At 41.9% G+C, this 17,085-nt stretch overlaps 1 protein-coding gene across 2 annotated transcripts in view; it reads left to right on the plus strand.

The window, feature by feature from the left end:
- The window catches only part of DAAM1 (dishevelled associated activator of morphogenesis 1), a 161,335-nt gene that overhangs the window by 30,671 nt on the left and 113,579 nt on the right, over positions 1-17,085 (plus strand). Inside the window, exon 1 of one of the 2 annotated variants that reach the window (XM_046647123.1) lies at positions 16,624-16,758. The exons of the other annotated variant lie outside the window; for it this stretch is intronic. The gene's annotated coding sequence lies outside the window, so the exon portion shown is untranslated. Of the gene's footprint in view, positions 1-16,623; positions 16,759-17,085 lie in introns of those variants that run through there. 2 annotated transcript variants of the gene reach the window in all.

Consider the following 17,085-nt stretch of genomic DNA (forward strand, 5'->3'; position numbering starts at 1 on the left):
TTCTGGCAGGAGATAGAATGATCCGAGGAAGAGATCCATGAAAGTCGGGGAATTGATGGCTCTATTCTCTAGATGTCAAGGAACTTAACTGAATTTTAAGCTCCTGATCGTCAAGGGCAGTATATTTTACTGTATTAGCTATACTTAACCTATAAGTACTTAAACTGTAGTACTTAACCTCGAGCCATTCCTGATGGTCTAGTGCTTAAGATTCAGCACTCTCATGGCTGCAGCCTGGGTTTGCCTCCTGGTCAGGGAGCCACACCATTCGTCTGTCAGTTGTCGTACTGTGGCCGCTGCATTGCTGTGATGCTGAAAGCTTTGCCATCAGACAGCAGGTGGAAGAGTCAACTCTGTGCCACTAACAACAACTTAATCTAGTCTGGTGTTTTAATTTTTATTAACAGTTAAAGGTGTTAAAATTGAATATTTCTATATTAAAAATGTTTACCTAGTTTTGAACAACGAACTGGCTTATTACATGGTTTCTTCATTAACCACACTCATTATTGCTTCCAATGAATGAATCTATTAGTGATAATTAATAGCTCTCATGATGAAGCCACAAAATGAATATGGTTAGTGAAGCAAAACTGACGAGAGCGTTTTCCCCCTAACACAGGGTAGGACTGGGCTTCCTCTTTCTTGGCCTGTGCTTTCTCCTCTTCCACCTCACTCCACACATTGGTTTAGCCCCATATCTTCCATTAGGCAGTGAGGACCTCCACGACTAGGTTCACTGTGGCTCCAGGGCTCTGGATTTGTCAGGATAGTGCAGTAGAGTGCTGGGTTTCGCGGGCAGAGACCTTGATTTGAGCCTGTCCTGGGGCCAGCCTTGCTACTATTAGCTCTGTAATTCTGGGTAAGATTTGATTCAATTCTGTAAGATGGCATTATGATGCCTGGCTTCCCTGCCTACTTAGAGGGGGCTCGTGAAGATCAAAGGAGGAATAGTACGTGGAATCATTTGCACAGTACTGTAAAATGTAAGATCCTGCTATTAAAAAGAGTAGTAAATTGGGGCTGGCCCAGTGGCGTAGTGGTTAAGTTCACACACTCTGCAGCCCGGGCTCGCAGGTTCGGATCCTGGGCGCAGACCTAGCACGGCTTGTCAAGTCACGCTGTGGCAGCATCCCACATAAAATAGAGGAAGACTGGCACAGATGTTAGCTCAGTAACAATCTTCCTCAAGCAAAAAGAGGAAGATTGGCAACAGATGTTAGCTCAGGGCCAGTCTTCCTCACAAAGCGAAACAAACAAACAAAAGTAAGAAATTGCCTGTGTATATCTCTGGGTTGATATTTACATTCTTTGAACCCTCTTATTCATGTGTCAAGAAACTCAAGCCTTATGGCATTGGGGCAACTGGGAACAACTGCAAGGAATCCAATGGAACATATGTTCAAAATGTATTTTAGGGCCTGATGATGTTTTTTTTTGCATTTGAATGATCAACTTGGTGCCTCCTGTTATTTTCAAGTAGTTTGAGAATGGAACTCAGGACAGTTTTTACTGGAGTCCATTTGGTAGCATGTCCCCTGGGACCTTTGCCTTGATGGAAGGGTTTTGAATTGATACCTCGTTCCTTGGTGTGCTGTTCTCTCTGCTGGCTTGGTTTGTGCTTCTGTAAGAGCATAGAGAAGGCATCAAGTAGCACCAAAGGGGATGTTTCTTTCTTCGTTTCCTTTTAGCTGATGCATCAGGATTATTTTGATTGCGATCAAGAGAAATCAAACTTAAGCAAAATAATACAAATAATAATAACAATTTACCAGAAGAATATGAGTAGGTCTTGTACCTGTAAAGAAAGCTGGGAAGCACAGGGGGCTTTGGAGATTTAGGATTCCAGGGAGAAAGTCTCCTTGGCCTATCTTGGGTCTTTGCTCAATACTTACACATTTTGTCAGGGTTGGAGGGAGGAGGAGCGTGACACCAAGAGGTGCAAGGAATGGGGGTGGGTTGTTCCCTGTAACATCAGTATGTTAGGCGGCAAAAACAACAGTAGATTTCAATAGGCTTCTCAGTTCTCTGAACCTTCAGGGGCAGCTTAACATTCTTCTGTCCAAGTATCTGCCAGTGTGGGTTAAGCCCCCTTTCCCTTTTACTAACGAGAAATAGGAGTTGAGAAAGATCGAAGAGAGAAGGATTATTATTGGATTGGGGGCATCTGTCCTGAAAATACAATATGAGGGCCCTTTCCTTGGGATCTGGGAATGGGCCGTGGTACTCAATAGCATTCCTCTATCATTTTAAAGGGTAGCGTGTGGCTGTGTAGACTGGCATTGCCCAACTCCAGTCACAGAAAGTGCAGTGTGAACGGTGCCTCCGGAGTTGTGACAAGTCATGGTTTCTACTGTCCCGTATCTCTGGCTGTGTTTCTGTCAGATTCTCTTCCCACTTCTGTACTTTAAATAAAGTGTCCGGCACAGGTCTGTGGAATTTCTAGTAAAACAACTAACCACTGTTTTGAGCCAAAATATCCATTTGTCTGTAGTCAAACTAATGAATATATGGTATACCTTTAAAGTAATTTTCTTATGTTCTGATTTTAGCTTCTGATTCTTTATACAGACTCCCTTGCAAACACTGTTGCAAGTATTTCAGAAAGTGAACCACTGTACAGAAATGGGTTTACACGTGTGCAGGAAAGGGGTGGTGTAGGTTTCACTTCCTTCCTCTGTGGGAGGACAGTCTCTGGCACTCCATTACTGACCACCTATGTAGGTCACCTTCTTGTCCTCTTATCCTGTTTAAAACCCAGACGGCTAGCCGTGAGATGTGTTTGTGTGAAGGTCCCGAAGGACTTGTTTGGGATGGCCAGATATCAGAAGTGTGATTTGTAAGTTTAATTTGTTCCAACACTGAACATTCCTCCTGTGTTCATGCCATGCTGCATAAAGTAAGCAGAAAAACAGGAGAGTTCACGTGTGGGCCTGGATTTTCTCCATAGGTTATCTGTGACCTCATTCTTGTGCCAGTTTTTCCAGTGACCCAGAGCAGACCTGGTGTTCCTGAGCGTGATTAGGAGAAGTTATTCATACTGTAAGTTCTTCCACTAAACTTGGCTCTTCTTGAGGGCAAGGATGGGACCTTGTTTATTGTCATAGCATCACTGCTGGGCACCCGTCGGCACACCCAGGACTAATGAATGCCTGGTACTCACTGCTCCAAAGGCAGGCTGTCACAGTGGGGCACAATGACTTGGTGCTCAGTCATTGCCACCAAGCTAAATCTTTGCCTTGTACTGAGATAACTGAGGCAGGACTGTTGTTCCTGTGGGACCAAAAGGACATCCACATATGCCTCCTCTCTGCTCTTGTATAGTGAAATGTGATCCTTTGGTACTCCATTTTTTCTTTTTTGCACTACCGTTGTAGCTATATAATTTTGAATAGTGTAGCTAAAAGAAGGAAGACTGTCTTTTCTTCCTGCCTTTGGGGAAAAGGTTTACTTCAGCTGGGGGCAGCATGGAGCATAGAACCTGCTTTTTAGTAGATACCCCTAAAGTATTTTTTGAACAAGTGCTGGAATTACCACATATTTCAACCCACAAGTTGTTTTTTTTTACCACTTTTTTTTCCAATCTTAATGGAAGGAAAAAAAGACTTTAGGTGGTGATAGTGAAATCTTTTAAATTTGTGGCATGATAGGAAAATGTAATCACAATGTCAACATTCTGTCATCCTCTATTCATCTTTATTTATGGAAAAAAAATAATTATAGTGGTTCTCACTGACACAATTCCAAGGATCTAGTGGTTTCCCATGACATAAGTTACGTATTAAGATGGTTTACCTAGAGATAATATCAGCTTCTCGAAGACTTTAGAAATGACATTCTTGCCCAGTATTGTCCCTGCCCCCATCGCCCCTCATAGGAGAAAACTAAAGGAAGGGGAAATTGCATTTTTACTCTTGGTTGAAAATGGTTCAGAGCATTACTTTACTTTTGATCATATCTGGAAATTCACTTAACTCAAACTGTTTTGTCTTCCCACACATTTTGAACGGATGCTAAAAGGAAAATACCTCTGTAGAAGCAGAAGGGTTATTTTTAGATTGCACTCCTATATTTGGGCTTCATTGCTCAGATTTTTCCCCCAGGGCCAGAGTCATATTTATGTGTGCTGTGCTTGATGGCTTTTCCTTGTTCTTCTCTCTACCCAGAACCACCTGGGGGCCAGCACTCTGAGTACACATGTCCGTTTGTAATCTGAATAAATCGTGTGTCTTCCTTGCCTACTTTTTCCCTCAGCACTTCCCCCAAGTGTTGTAGATCCAAAGGTCACTTTGTTTTAGATTTACCTCTGGTTTCAAGTAATTTATTTCTACTGGTTACCAGTGGCAGTCTATTGATAGAACGAATACTCTATTTTCTTTTTTTTCCATGAGTTCTTAAACAAGTTAATCTTCCGTTGATTTTTTTCAAGTTATATTACATTTAGAAAATGTTAGAGAAGTAGTATAATACATTTTTTTGATGAGGATTTGATTATGAATATTTCTATCTCTGATTAGCCAGCAAATATTGAAATGAAGAAGGATTTGGTGGGCTTATCTGGAAGATTCCTCCCAGAGTGTTTCCTCAGTGTATGCCATTTTACCCAACCTCACAGGTCAGCGGTGGATGTTATTGGTTTAGCGTGTTTACCAAGGACACTCCTGGCTTTCATTGAGCGAATGATGCTTTTGTAGTTTTTTTCCATTATGTTTGGAGGAGATCTTTCTGATGCCAGTGTATCCTTTAGCTTTTGATTTTTGTGAGTTTGATTTAGAAACTTCACATGGCTCTTAAAGGGAGGTAAAACCAAGGGAAAAGAAAACCATGCAAATAAGACTAAAAGGAAGACCCACATTTACTTGTAATCTGTCCCAGCCCTTTGTGTATTCATTCTGTTCTCAATTTTGTTTTTTTTTTTTTGCTGAGTAGGATTCACCCTACTTCTGCTCTCAATTTTGATGTAAATATAGTAGAACGATTTCTCCATTCATTTCCCTTCTAACAAATGGTCACTTTGTGTAGTCCTAAGTTCTAAAAACTTGGTAAGAGTAAATAAAATTATGTAAAACCTGTTTGATAAACTTTTTGGTCAAAATTCAAAGGAAGGAGCCTTATCCCCACCATGTGGGTCAGCTTCTATTCTAACAAGCCCTCAGAGACAGTGAAGCCAAGGCTCTGGATGGTGGCTTCCATCCTGATGGGTGGCCATGGCTACTTTCCTGCCTATAAATACCTCACTGGGTTGAAATCAATGCCAAATAAGTCGTGCCACCCATTTTAATATTTTATTAGTAGAATGTTTGAGATAGTGGAACCGCGATGGGATAAATTTATCACTGTCAGCTTAGTGGGGTAAACCTTAGTTGTTTTTAAATTTAAGGCTCATTATTAACTCTCTTCCCTTTGCAAATGGAATTTCAGCTGTGATGTAGATTAGGCAAACCATGTGACAGATCTGTTATTTCTCCGTGAAACGGTAGGTATCTGAGTGCTCCTCTTACTGCTTCCCTACACATGGATCCCTCAGGTGGCCATAGTGGAACAACATAGCCTCTGTCAGCTGGAAGGCTGACTGGGTTAGCACAGAGACTAGTGTAATTGAAAGCAAACACTGTAGCCAAGTAGGGTGGTGGCGTGGTGGGAGTCGGGTGGACATGGGGGCTTAGAGGTCTTTTTCACAATTTGGGGTCCCCTTACCCAGGGAGGCAGTGGTGTTCCACATGGTTACATGCAGCCTCTTCTTGAGCCTGTGTTTCTTTCTATCCACGCAAATTAAACGCTTAAAAAATAAACATATTAATTAAATTGACTAGAGACTTTTAAGTCATGTGAATTTAAGAAGCTGCATTCTGTGGCACCTGGGACTCCTTCTATCATGCTGTCATCAGAGTTAAAAGTTCTCTCTTGAACCAACCACTGTACATTTGCTGTCAGCATGTCTTTTGCTAGTTACAATGATGCAGAGGTTAAGACAGATCAAATTCAAATGTTTCTAGCAGGTAGGTAATGTAACTGAGCATGGGAAGGAAAGCAGCCATTCATTTTGCATCTTAAACACAAGAATATTCATTCCTGCTTGTCTCCCCTTTTTCTGTGAACATGTGGCATGCTATCTTGTATTTTCCCACTTTTGCTAAAAACACAAGCCCAAGAATTATTTTACCTTCTTCCTAATACCTCCATAAGAAAAAAAAAACGTACAAGCAATAATGATGAAAAATAGCAGCTGACTCCTAGCTTTGGTGTTGGAGAAAGAGTAGGGAGTGGTGGGACCATGGCAAACTGTGCATCAAATTGTTCCTGCTAAGGAACAAAAGTCCTGTGTTAATAGACTGTCCAACTATTTGGCAATTAATACAACTACGTTTTAAAACAGATTATTTCTTAAGGAGAGTGTTTGGTCTGGTGGTGAAGAGTTTGGCTCTGGAGTCAGACATCCAGCGTTCAAATCTCAGTTGTATCAGTTATTAGCTGTGTGACGTTGGGCAGTATACTTAATCTTTGAGCCTCAGATTCTTGTTGCAAAACAGTGCCAATAATAAAAACCATAACACAGGCCTGTAGTTAGAACTTGATGAGATAATCCATTAGAAGAACTCAGTGCCGGCATGTATTTAGTGCTTAGCCAACATTAGCTGCTATTATGTTGTTAGTCAACACCAAATAGGTCTAAGAAAGCCTGATGGTGGACCACCAATGTGCAGCTTCCAATATGCAACTTCTGTTTAAGAGCATAGACTTGGGGGGCTGGCCCGGTGGCACAGTGGTTAAGTTCACACGTTCTTTTTCAGCGGCCCGGGGTTTGCCAGTTTGGATCCTGGATGTGGACATGGCACTGCTTGTCAAGCCATGCTGTGGCAGGCATCCCACATATAAAGTAGAGGAAGATGGGCATGGATGTTAGCTCAGGGCCAGTCTTCCTCAGCAAAAAGAGGAGGATTGGCAGCAGATGTTAGCTCAGGGCTAATCTTCCTCAAAAAAAGAAAAAAAGAGCAAACTTTGGTATAGCTGGCTTTGAATCTGGGTGCTGCCGTTTACTCACAGAGTATCTTTGGGTAAGCCATTTAACACTTCTGAGCCTTTATTTCTAATTAATCGTAGATGTGGCAAAATAGTACCTACTTCTGGGTTTAATGAAGATTCAGTGAGGTAAGGCATGTGAAGTGATTGACACATTTGAGAAATATATTATTTATTGAGGACTTAGTAACGTGTCCACCAGCCTGAGGGCTGGTCCTATTTTATCCCCACTTTACAGGAGAGGAAACTGATTGCAAGTTGATTCTCCTGGGAAGTAGTACACTGGCTTTTCTCCAGCAGTGCTGCTGTTTGAAGACCGGCACTTCAGCCTGTTTCTCAACATTGTTCTTCTATAGCCTGCTCAAGTCTGGTTGTAAACATCCATCCTGTCCCCGCACAGTGTGCACCATGAGGAGAGCTCGTTCTGCAGGTCCATGCATCGTCAAGTCTTAGGGAAGGCCAGTCGGATGTCATACCTCCAGAAGATCTTGTAACTACTGAGTCTTCCTAAATTTCAGCTCTTTGCTGAGGGTTATGGTTTCATCAGAACACCTGCCTTGGCCTTTCTTCTAAATGCCCTTGATTTCTTATATTCCTGGATCTAAAAATGGAAAAGTCATCTTTTCAGATTTATAAATCCCCTAAAAATTGGAGGGGAAAGGGCATTAACAAGGGAGATTGATTTGGTGGTTATTTACCAACATATTGAAATTCTCTCCCCTGGAACAGTCTTCCATTTAGTTTGGAGATGGTGAACTAAGCCATACAGTACATCTTAACAGGCTTTCAAGGAATATTGCATTTCATCCAAACCAGCCAACTCTTTTGAAAGATTTCTAGTGGGACGTGCACACAGCTGGTACACAGAGGTGAAGAGGAGACAGACCTCACTTCATCAAATGAATAGCCTAGTAGACTTAGGAAAATAGTCTTAATTATTCTTAATAACGGGAAATTCCCTTTCTAAGAAAAAAACAAATCCCATTTGAAAGGGTCACTTTATGTCTTTACAATGAGAAGGGTACTCAGTCTTTCTTTTGGGGGCCGGTAATTACTTCCTTAGTGGAAACTGTTTCTAACAAAGCGTTCTTTCGTGAGCTGCTAAGCATTTGAAGCTTCAGGTAATTTTCAGCAGATCAAAAGGAAAAAGTTTTCTATTTAGTAGTGTTTTTTAATAGCTATGGATCTGAAGACGGAAAATTTATAGAATCATGATTCTGCTCATTGTTCATCACACATGGTCAGGCCCCTGCTGGCCCTTTGACATTGCCTTGTGCCTCTTCCTCTTGTCCACTCCGCTTCAGGTACGTCAGTCGCCTTTTTGTTTCTTGAGCGGGTCCAGCATTCCTCCATTCAAGCCTTTGCTCTTCTCTCTGCGTGGAACAATCTTTCTGTAGAGTTTTACATGGCTGGCCTTGTCTCATCATTCAAATATCAGTTCCAGTGGCATCTTCTCAGATGTCACCTTCGTGACTTTCTATCTTCTAAAGAATCGCTAACCCCTTCGGAATCTTGGCCACTCTCTCTAAATGCCCTGTTTTGTCTATCTGAAATGAGAGCAGTTATGTTTGTCTGTCTCCTCCCACTAGAGTATGACCTCTATTGAAGACGGGGCCTTGTCTTTCTGGTTCACTGATGGGTCTCCAGCACCTAGAACAGTCCCTAAAGGTGATCAGTATATGCGTGTTAAATGAATGAATGAATTTATTTTTAATAAAACTGTTTTTGAAAACATCCCCAAACACCTCTTGTTTCATGTACTTAATGTAGAGCCGGGGTCAGCAAATGTTTTCTATAAGCTGCTAGATAGTAAATGTTTTAGGTTTTGGGGGCCCCAACATCTCTGTGGCAACTACTCAGAAAGCAGCCGTAGACAATGCGGAGGGCATGGCTGTGATCCGTTGAAACTTTATTTACAGAAACTGTTGGTGAGGGGAGAGGTGCCGCATTTGGCCTATGGGCTGTAGTTTGCTCATCTCTAGTGTGGAGTCCATCAGTTTTAACCTGTACTTTCTGGAATATATGTGAAAAGGGTGGGATTTGAAGAGTAGCTGTCTTAATTGGAGGCTCAGTTCACTTGGTTTGCAACCAGGAGAATGTGAACATCGATTCCTGTTGGGGTGGAAGAGAATGTGTAGTGAAAATTATTTGTAGCTTGACAGTAACATTCCAAAAGAGAGACATCCCACTGCGGGTGGAATACACAGTAGAGACTATTGGAACAGAAAAATTAAGTGCTGATCTAGAGTTGTAGTGGAAATACCAAGGAGAAATATTTATAGGGAATTGAAAGTTGAAAAATTTTATTTTGACCCCCCCCCAGCCAAGCTAAGCTAATATAGGATTTAGTTTAGGCTAAGACAGCACATTTAGGAAATGGAATGATCTGAAATTATGGGGCACTTTATCTGAAGAATAGTAAACTCAGGGATACCTATATGCCATTGGGCATACTTTTGAAAACTTGAATTTCTAAAACGTTTTGTACCAGGATTGATGCAGGCCTCTAGTAAGACACTACCATGGATCTGAGCTTTCCTAGTAGCCAAGGAAACTGGTAGTCCTTGGATCTTCTCCTGTCTTCCCACACCACTCCTGACAGCAGGACCAGCTGGCGAGTGGAAAGAGTCTCTGGTCTTGTTCCTTCAGTTATTTGAAGGGTCACAGATTCACAGATGGGGTGCCACAGAGTTTGCCTCTGGAGTTAGGTTTCTGCCTTTCCTCTTTGATTGAAAGAGTTAAAGAAAATGCAATCAAAGTTAACTTGTTCTACTAAGCAATTAGAATTAGACTGTACAAATTTTGATAAAATTCCAAGTAATGTTTAAAACAGCATCATTATAAACCAAAAACATTCATGTAAGTATTTTTTTTGTTTTACCTACCAATCAATTTTTTAAAGTTGTGGTAAAAAATACATTCATACAGGATTTTGAGAGTCATTTGCTAGGTCAGGCTCCCCACTTGTCAAGAATCTATTCAGAATTGCTCCTTGAGCCTTATTTAATTGCTGTGTCTTCAGATTAGTGAGTGACCTTGAGGAAGTCTTTTAATCTCTCAGAGCCTCAGTTTCCATAAAATGAAGATTATCTTTCAAGTCTCCTTTATGATTTGCGGTGATTTTTAGTTGAGCACGTATGCTAGCTCCAGTTTTGCTGGAAATGGGAAAATCAGTGAAGCCCAGAGATCCCTTTGAAGCTATTTGCATGCTTTTAGATGAGGTATTCATAACTTCCTTTTCCTTCAAAACTAAATGGTCTGTTTAGAATGACTTGGAGGATATAATTGACAGTTTTGAAGAGTAGGATATTGGTTCTTTGCGTTGCAGTCTTTTCATCAGTGGGTACGAAGGCTATTTAGAGAGAAATGTTGGCGGCACAAATAATTCATGTTCTTAACATTTTGGCTCAGGTCCTAGTAACATGAGTGTCTTGGATGTCTTTCATCACTTTTGTTGGTTTGTCTGTTTTATGAGATGTCTTTACGATCTTGTGAATGAAAGTGTGAGAGTCGAGCAGCACCCCTGTCCTCAGCTATATGGCTGTCACAGACCCAAATGGAACGCAGAGTCTCTCAGGATGTGTCTCTACAGGGAGCAGGCAGCTGGCTTTTGTAGCCCTTTCCTTTGCTCCACTAAGATATAACAGTTCTCTAAAGCCCCATTCATATTTCATCTTTTTCAAAATATTTCTGAGGTCATCCTCATTGGAAGTGCCCTCTGAACTCTTATGGTACTTAATACCTCTTTTGTGGCATTTGTATCTGTTGCTCTGTCTGTTGCTGTGTTCATGAGTCTCTCCTCTTGTAGACTGTGAGCTCCTTAATGACTGGAACCAAGTTAATTTCTTGTATTGTGTCCCACCCTATTGAGACAATCTTGGATATGGTTAGTTCGTCCTTCCTTTGTGTTCTCATGGCACATTTGCAGGTCAACCTCTCCCTCTTATTGACTTGACTTCTGAAAGGCACAGAGTATGAGTTGTTCAGTTTTGTATTCCTGATCCTTCACATATAGGCCCTGACAAATAGCTGCTTAATTCATGTTTAGATAAATGGAAGAGCGAGTAAAGCTGTAGTTGACCCAGTGAAACACTGGAATATCTACATTTGTATGATTTTTGCTGCTATAGACATCTCCTGGAAGTATGATGTATTGCCCTCTAAACCATCAAATGTGTTGATGACACATAGAAATCGTCTACTTCAAATATTATTTAAATGATGTTCTTCCATCAGAGCCTTTCAGCGAAAGAGCCTCAGGCTACTCTTCGTTAGAAGATTTTAGGATGCGCAGGCTGGCAATGCAGCATATTGTAAGAAGGACGACTTGAATTCAAGTCTCCCCTCTGCTGCTTAGGAATGATTTGACCCTGTGGAGGTCACTTCAGCACTCAGAGATAGTTTCTCATCTGTAAAGTATGAATAAAAACAATATCTGATTGCCTGTGCCTCTCTCTTCTCCCAGGCTTATTGGGAAAATCAAATGATACCATGCATACACAAATACTTCCAAAACCATAAATCACCTTATGAAGGGAATATACTATTACGTGTTATGAAATAGGGTGACACCCTACGGTTTTAACACTTACATTTTTTGTGGTCATATAAAATAGATAATCCAACCTATAATTAGAACAGTTGGCTATTACCCAAACAGGGGCCTCAGGTTCCACCTGTTACACCCACATCCTGCAAAAAAAAAGGATAGGAATGCCCAGTTAAACACAGTTTCTTTATTGCCACGCTAGTTCTTTTTCTAGATGGAAAATGAATTTTATGCCCAGAGCACACACTACCTTTTATCGCCATACTCTTGCCTGTTCCAGCTTCTCCATCCCCTTCTTTCTCACCCCCTCACTGGTCGGCATCTTTACCTGTGACACTTTCTTTTGCAGGCTCGATGGTAGAATTTTCAGATTCTTGAGACTTGTCTTAAATTTTGCCTTGTTGTATGCTCTTGCCCCCCACTATGCTCTTTGTATTCCTTTTTGTGCCACGTGGTCTCTCTCTCAAAATCTACTGCTGGGGACAGAGTTAGAGATGAATGGCTAAAATTTTGGATTGTGGCCTGTGTTTAAGAAAGGGGGCTGGTGGTGGTGTTTTCTGAATGCTCCCTATTTAGCAATGATGATGACTTTTATATTCAAGTAACTATGTCTTTTCAGCACCATACATATCAAAACTTGTGTTACTTCCCGGCTTCAAGGAATAAGTCCTCCATAGGTTTATTTAAGATTCCTGGATAGTCAATTTGGCAAAATTTGTGTCCAAAACAGGAACTCTTTGAGAGTTCATATTGATTTGTGAGCAGCAAAATCTTTAGAGCCTTGTCTAAAATGAGACGTTTGTGTTTGGATTTATGACTTGATTGTTAGGTTGACTGTTAGGTTGATTCTTAGAAAATAATAATGCAGGAGCTCGAAAGATAGGAGTTTCTGGTCTGAAAAGGTATGGTGTGTAGAAAGAGAGTGGGCTTTGGGATAAGACGGACATAGTTTAAATCCTGGCTGACACGTCCTTGTTCTATGGATTTTCTTCGTATCTTTATTGTTTTACTGTGATATCTGTTTCCCAGCATGACTATAAAAATTGGCTAAAATGGTGCTTCTTGATGCCCCACGTGATCTCTGACACTTGGGAGGCACTCAGTAAGTAGTAGCTTCCATCTCATTTAGTCAAGTGGAGCATGAGTCAGGGTTCTTTGCATTGTTAAGGGAAGTTCAAGGGGTATTTGGCTTGCGGTTCAGCTGGATCTCGTATTTAAATGGTGTCATTAAAGCCTCCTTATCTCCCCATTGCCTTAGTCTCTTCTCTCAGTTCTGCTTTTTTCTATGCTGGCTTCATTCTTGGGCAGTTTCCAACAAATGGTGGAAAAGGCAGCTGTTGTAAACTGCAGGTGTATACCATGAGGTCCTTATATCTTGGATTCCAGGAAAAAGAAAGTAGCTTTCTCATCTGTAGCATGTGCCCACATAAAGACACCTGGTCTTCTTTGTGTTGTGTGCCCATCCCTGAATCAGTCATTCTATCCAGGGGCTGGAGTGCCCTGATTGGCCAAGCCAATGCCACGTGCCCACGTGTATGGATGGAGAGGCAGGACCACTTGGTTGACTACCCTGATAGAACCATATGGAGAAGAAGGCGAAGTAGTTCCCAAAGGTGTGTGAGGTAGGCAAATAGGTAAAAGACTTGTTCATTAGTGGTAGCGATCAGAGGTCGCAAAGACAGATACAGTGTACCCTGAAATTTTGTTCTCTGTGTGTGTGTGTGCCTGCGAGTGTGCTTTAAGGACTCCTTTGGTGCATTTTGGTTGTGTGTTATTTTAAACTAGAGTTCTTGAGGGGCTAGCTCAGTGGCGTAGTGGTTAAGTTTGTGCCCTCCACTTTGGTGGCCTGGGGTTTGGGGGTTTGGACCTGGGCACGGACTTACACACTGTTCATCAAGCTATGCTGTGGCAGCATCCCACAGACAAAATAGAGGAAGGTTGACACAGATGTTAGCTCAGGGCCAATCTTCCTCCAAAAAAACCCCCCAAAAATGAAAAACTAGAGTTCTTGAGCTGAAGCCCACGGTGAACTGTCGGGGATCTGGGAACTTCCTGAAATTGTATACAGCATTTTGTATATATGTATAGAAAAAATAGATTTTCTGAGTTAATGTTGTGCAAATGTGTTCTCCAATAAAGTTAATGGAGGCTTTTTACTTTATAAAATTCTGCAAAAGCTTTGGCGTGTCCTCTGCAAAATGTTGGGAAAACGTTCGGAAAGGTCCTTTCACAACTGTTTTGGAAGATCAGCCATAGATTCTCTTGGAGTTCTGCCACTTCCTATTTCTTCTAGTGGGACCTTTATCTTGAATGACATTTACCAAAAAGGAAAACATTTGTTTTTGAAATGTGGCTAAAATTATCTGTGTTTTGTAAGGTTTGAAGCAATTAATTTTGTGGGAGGTTTTGTGTTGGTAGTTGATAGCTTACCGATTATGGCGCATTCTGGTATGCACAGCTGCCAGGAGAAGCCAGCTGCTGACGTATTTCTTCTTGTTTCTCAGGCGTTGGAGCTGCTACAGTGTCCTGCCATTTTCTTCTCAGTTATAGAATCGTAGACAGAAGAGAGAATTCTGTTTCATCGAAGCCAATTCAAACATTGCAACCAGAAGGAAGGGCTTCCCTGCTTCCTCTAATTATATTCTTTAGCTTCTCAAAGATCAAAAGAATGGTTTACCCAGCAACGGGTAGAAACAATGGGGCTACTACACTCTCCTGTTTTTAGCGGATAAATCAGGCGGCTCTAGGGTTAGGAGTTCTGTGCAGACTTTTATGCTATCCTAGGTCCAGAGCTTATTTCTTCAGGTTTCTTAAGTCACAGACTTTCCTTCCTCAAAATTAATTGTTTCCTCTGTGGGGATTTGACATGATGAGGATTAAATTGCTCAAATAAAGACAAGAACAGTGTGCTTCTAGAATGGATCCTCGGGTTCACTTCATTAGATATTAGAACTGGAAAGGATCTCGAAGATTCTTATCCTCCCTCTTTAAAGACAAACTGAGGCTCCAGCAGGCTGAGTAACTTAACCAGAGTCACAGAGCTACATCAGGAGCAGAGCTGGGATTAAGGTGTGGGTCTCCTTTCAAACTAGTGGTTTTTTCCCCAGCTATTCCCACATTTTTCTCAGGCAAAATTTTAACAAATTATCTCCAAAGCATTGTTTTCCTTATCACATAGCACAAATGTAAATGCCCAGGGCAAGAACCAAATTGGCCTTTTGCATCGTCATATGCCTAGTAGGAGCATTAATTAGTAGCAGTAATAGTAGTAATAATAATAATAGTAATAGCAGGAATAATCATCATCATCACGTCCATAAGAGCTTACCATGGCCAGATGTTATTCTTTGTCCTTTACATATATTTACTTATTTAATACAAACAACAACCCTATGGGCTGGGTACTATTATTATTTTCATTTTACAGATGAGGAAACTGAGGTTCAGACATATAGGGCCTAGAAATGTACATAGAAGTCACTTAGTAAATAATTGTTGAATCCTTAAAATTTCCAAAGTGCTTTCATAGTCATTATGTAACGTGATGACCCTTCAAGTGGGGGTATGATTCTGAGGAAATAGTAGCCCAGAGAGCTTAAGAGACTGAGGTTAGGAGGATAGTCAGTGGCAGAGCGAGGAGCTACTTTGATCATGACCTTCTGAACCTGTTAGTGTCATGAGTGGATTTCTACAGAAGCACATTCTAAAGGCCCGTGGCTGGGGAAACTCTGAGCCAGTGTCTGGTTTTATATTTACCCACAGGTTGGCCATTTCCAGCGTTCTTCATTGCTTTGCGTAGATCCAAATTTCTGTCTGGTATCAATTTCTTTCTGCCTGAAGGATTTCCTTTAAAGAGTGTTGGCCTTTGTTCTGCCACACAGTTGTTACTTGGGATCAATGAGCTCATTTTGAGGCTGCTTTTAAGCTTTTGCCAGAGTGGCCTGAGCCTAGGACCCTTTTGGAGACTCTGCCTGATGTTTTATGGAGTAGGAGTTCTTTCTCCTCAGGCTGGTGGGAACGCAGATTATCCCCAGCCCTGTGTGAACCCTAGGTCCACAAGCAGAGCAGACTCAGCCGACAATGTGAGGGGCCCCGTCTGTGGGTTTGCAGAGCGCTAGTTGCCTCAGCCTCCCTGGGCTTTCATCTCTTACTCCTCATCTCAGTAAGACCCCTGAACTCGGCTTGGGTTTCCTCGTCCTGCCTGGAGTAAGTTGGGTCAGTAGTAGAGCTCACCTCAACAATTTCCTTCTTTCAGTTTCATGTAATTGTCCATTTTTCTTGTTATTTGTAGTAGGAAGGCAGCTCCTGTAGTAGTTAATCCTCCATGGATGGAAGTGGAAGTCCATGTCTTGTCTGAAGTTCCAAACATTAGCGTCCCAGGGGTAACTCTGTGTCACCTGTTTCTCAAGAACACAGACGTCACCCTCTGCTTCCTTTTACTTCCTCTCCTGGGTGCTCCATATTCAAGGGAACGTGGAAATTCCTGGTGAACTGAATTGCTTTTTGAAGCAAGCAGAATATTTGCTCTTGCCTGTTGAAAAAGAGGTGAAAAGCCGTTCACCCCCTCTCCTCACTCACGTCTGTCTGCTCGCAGAGCTGGATAGAGTCTGTAACGTGGAGGGCTCATGCCAGGGCTCAGTCCCTGGGAAGGATCTGCGCAAGAACAAGGTGCACATGTGTTTTGTTCATCCTTGTGTCCCAAGACTGAACAGGGGAGTGGGGCACATTAGGTCCGTGGATGAACGAATGAATAAAAATGTATAAATTACCACACACACGGAATTGTGAATTTGGGATTCGTGTGTATGTGTGCGGGGAGGGGGTGATTCTTGATTGCCTGTGAATTGCACCAATGAAGAAAAACCAGTTTGACATGTATGTGGGGGATGTGTGTGTGTTCGTGTGTGTGTTTAGGTTGATTACTGTGGGCGTCTCAGTCCTGGTTGCTTTTCCAGTATGAGCAGGTATGGTTGTTAACCAGCATGCTTTTCCACAAAGGAGCTGGCTTTTCCCTTTTTGCGTGCCACCACCCAGTGAGGTGGGGCAGTGTTTATAAGAGGAGCCAGGAACCAGGTTAGCAAGAGCATTTGCCACAGCTTTGTTTACTGCTGAGGAAGAGGAGGGAGCCCTAAGGAAAACAGACCATCCTGGTTGATTATTCTCGTGGAATGGAAAGTGGTACCTGTAAGGTAAATGGGGATTTTAGGAGGAAAAACAAGAGATGTGGGGACAGGGGAAAGGTGATGGCACGGATGTAGAGATCACGGCTGAGTAAGAGTTCAGTGTTTCGTGTCATGTCTTCAGGTAGATCGAATGCTCCCTTGAAATGCAATGCCTAACTTTCTTGACTTTGTTATTTTGAGTTCTCTTTTACTGTTATACCACCTCTTATTTTGGCCTTAATTTTCTTGTCTTTCTTTAAAAAATAGTGACCAATGTTTGCCTTTGTCTGTTGTGATCAGCTGTTGCGCTTCCGTGTGGTGCCCTCTTGTAAGTGATACTCTCCATTACCGTAT

This window comes from Equus quagga, chromosome 20 (genome assembly GCF_021613505.1).
Source record: "Equus quagga isolate Etosha38 chromosome 20, UCLA_HA_Equagga_1.0, whole genome shotgun sequence".
In the NCBI taxonomy this organism is placed as follows: Eukaryota; Metazoa; Chordata; class Mammalia; order Perissodactyla; family Equidae; genus Equus; species Equus quagga.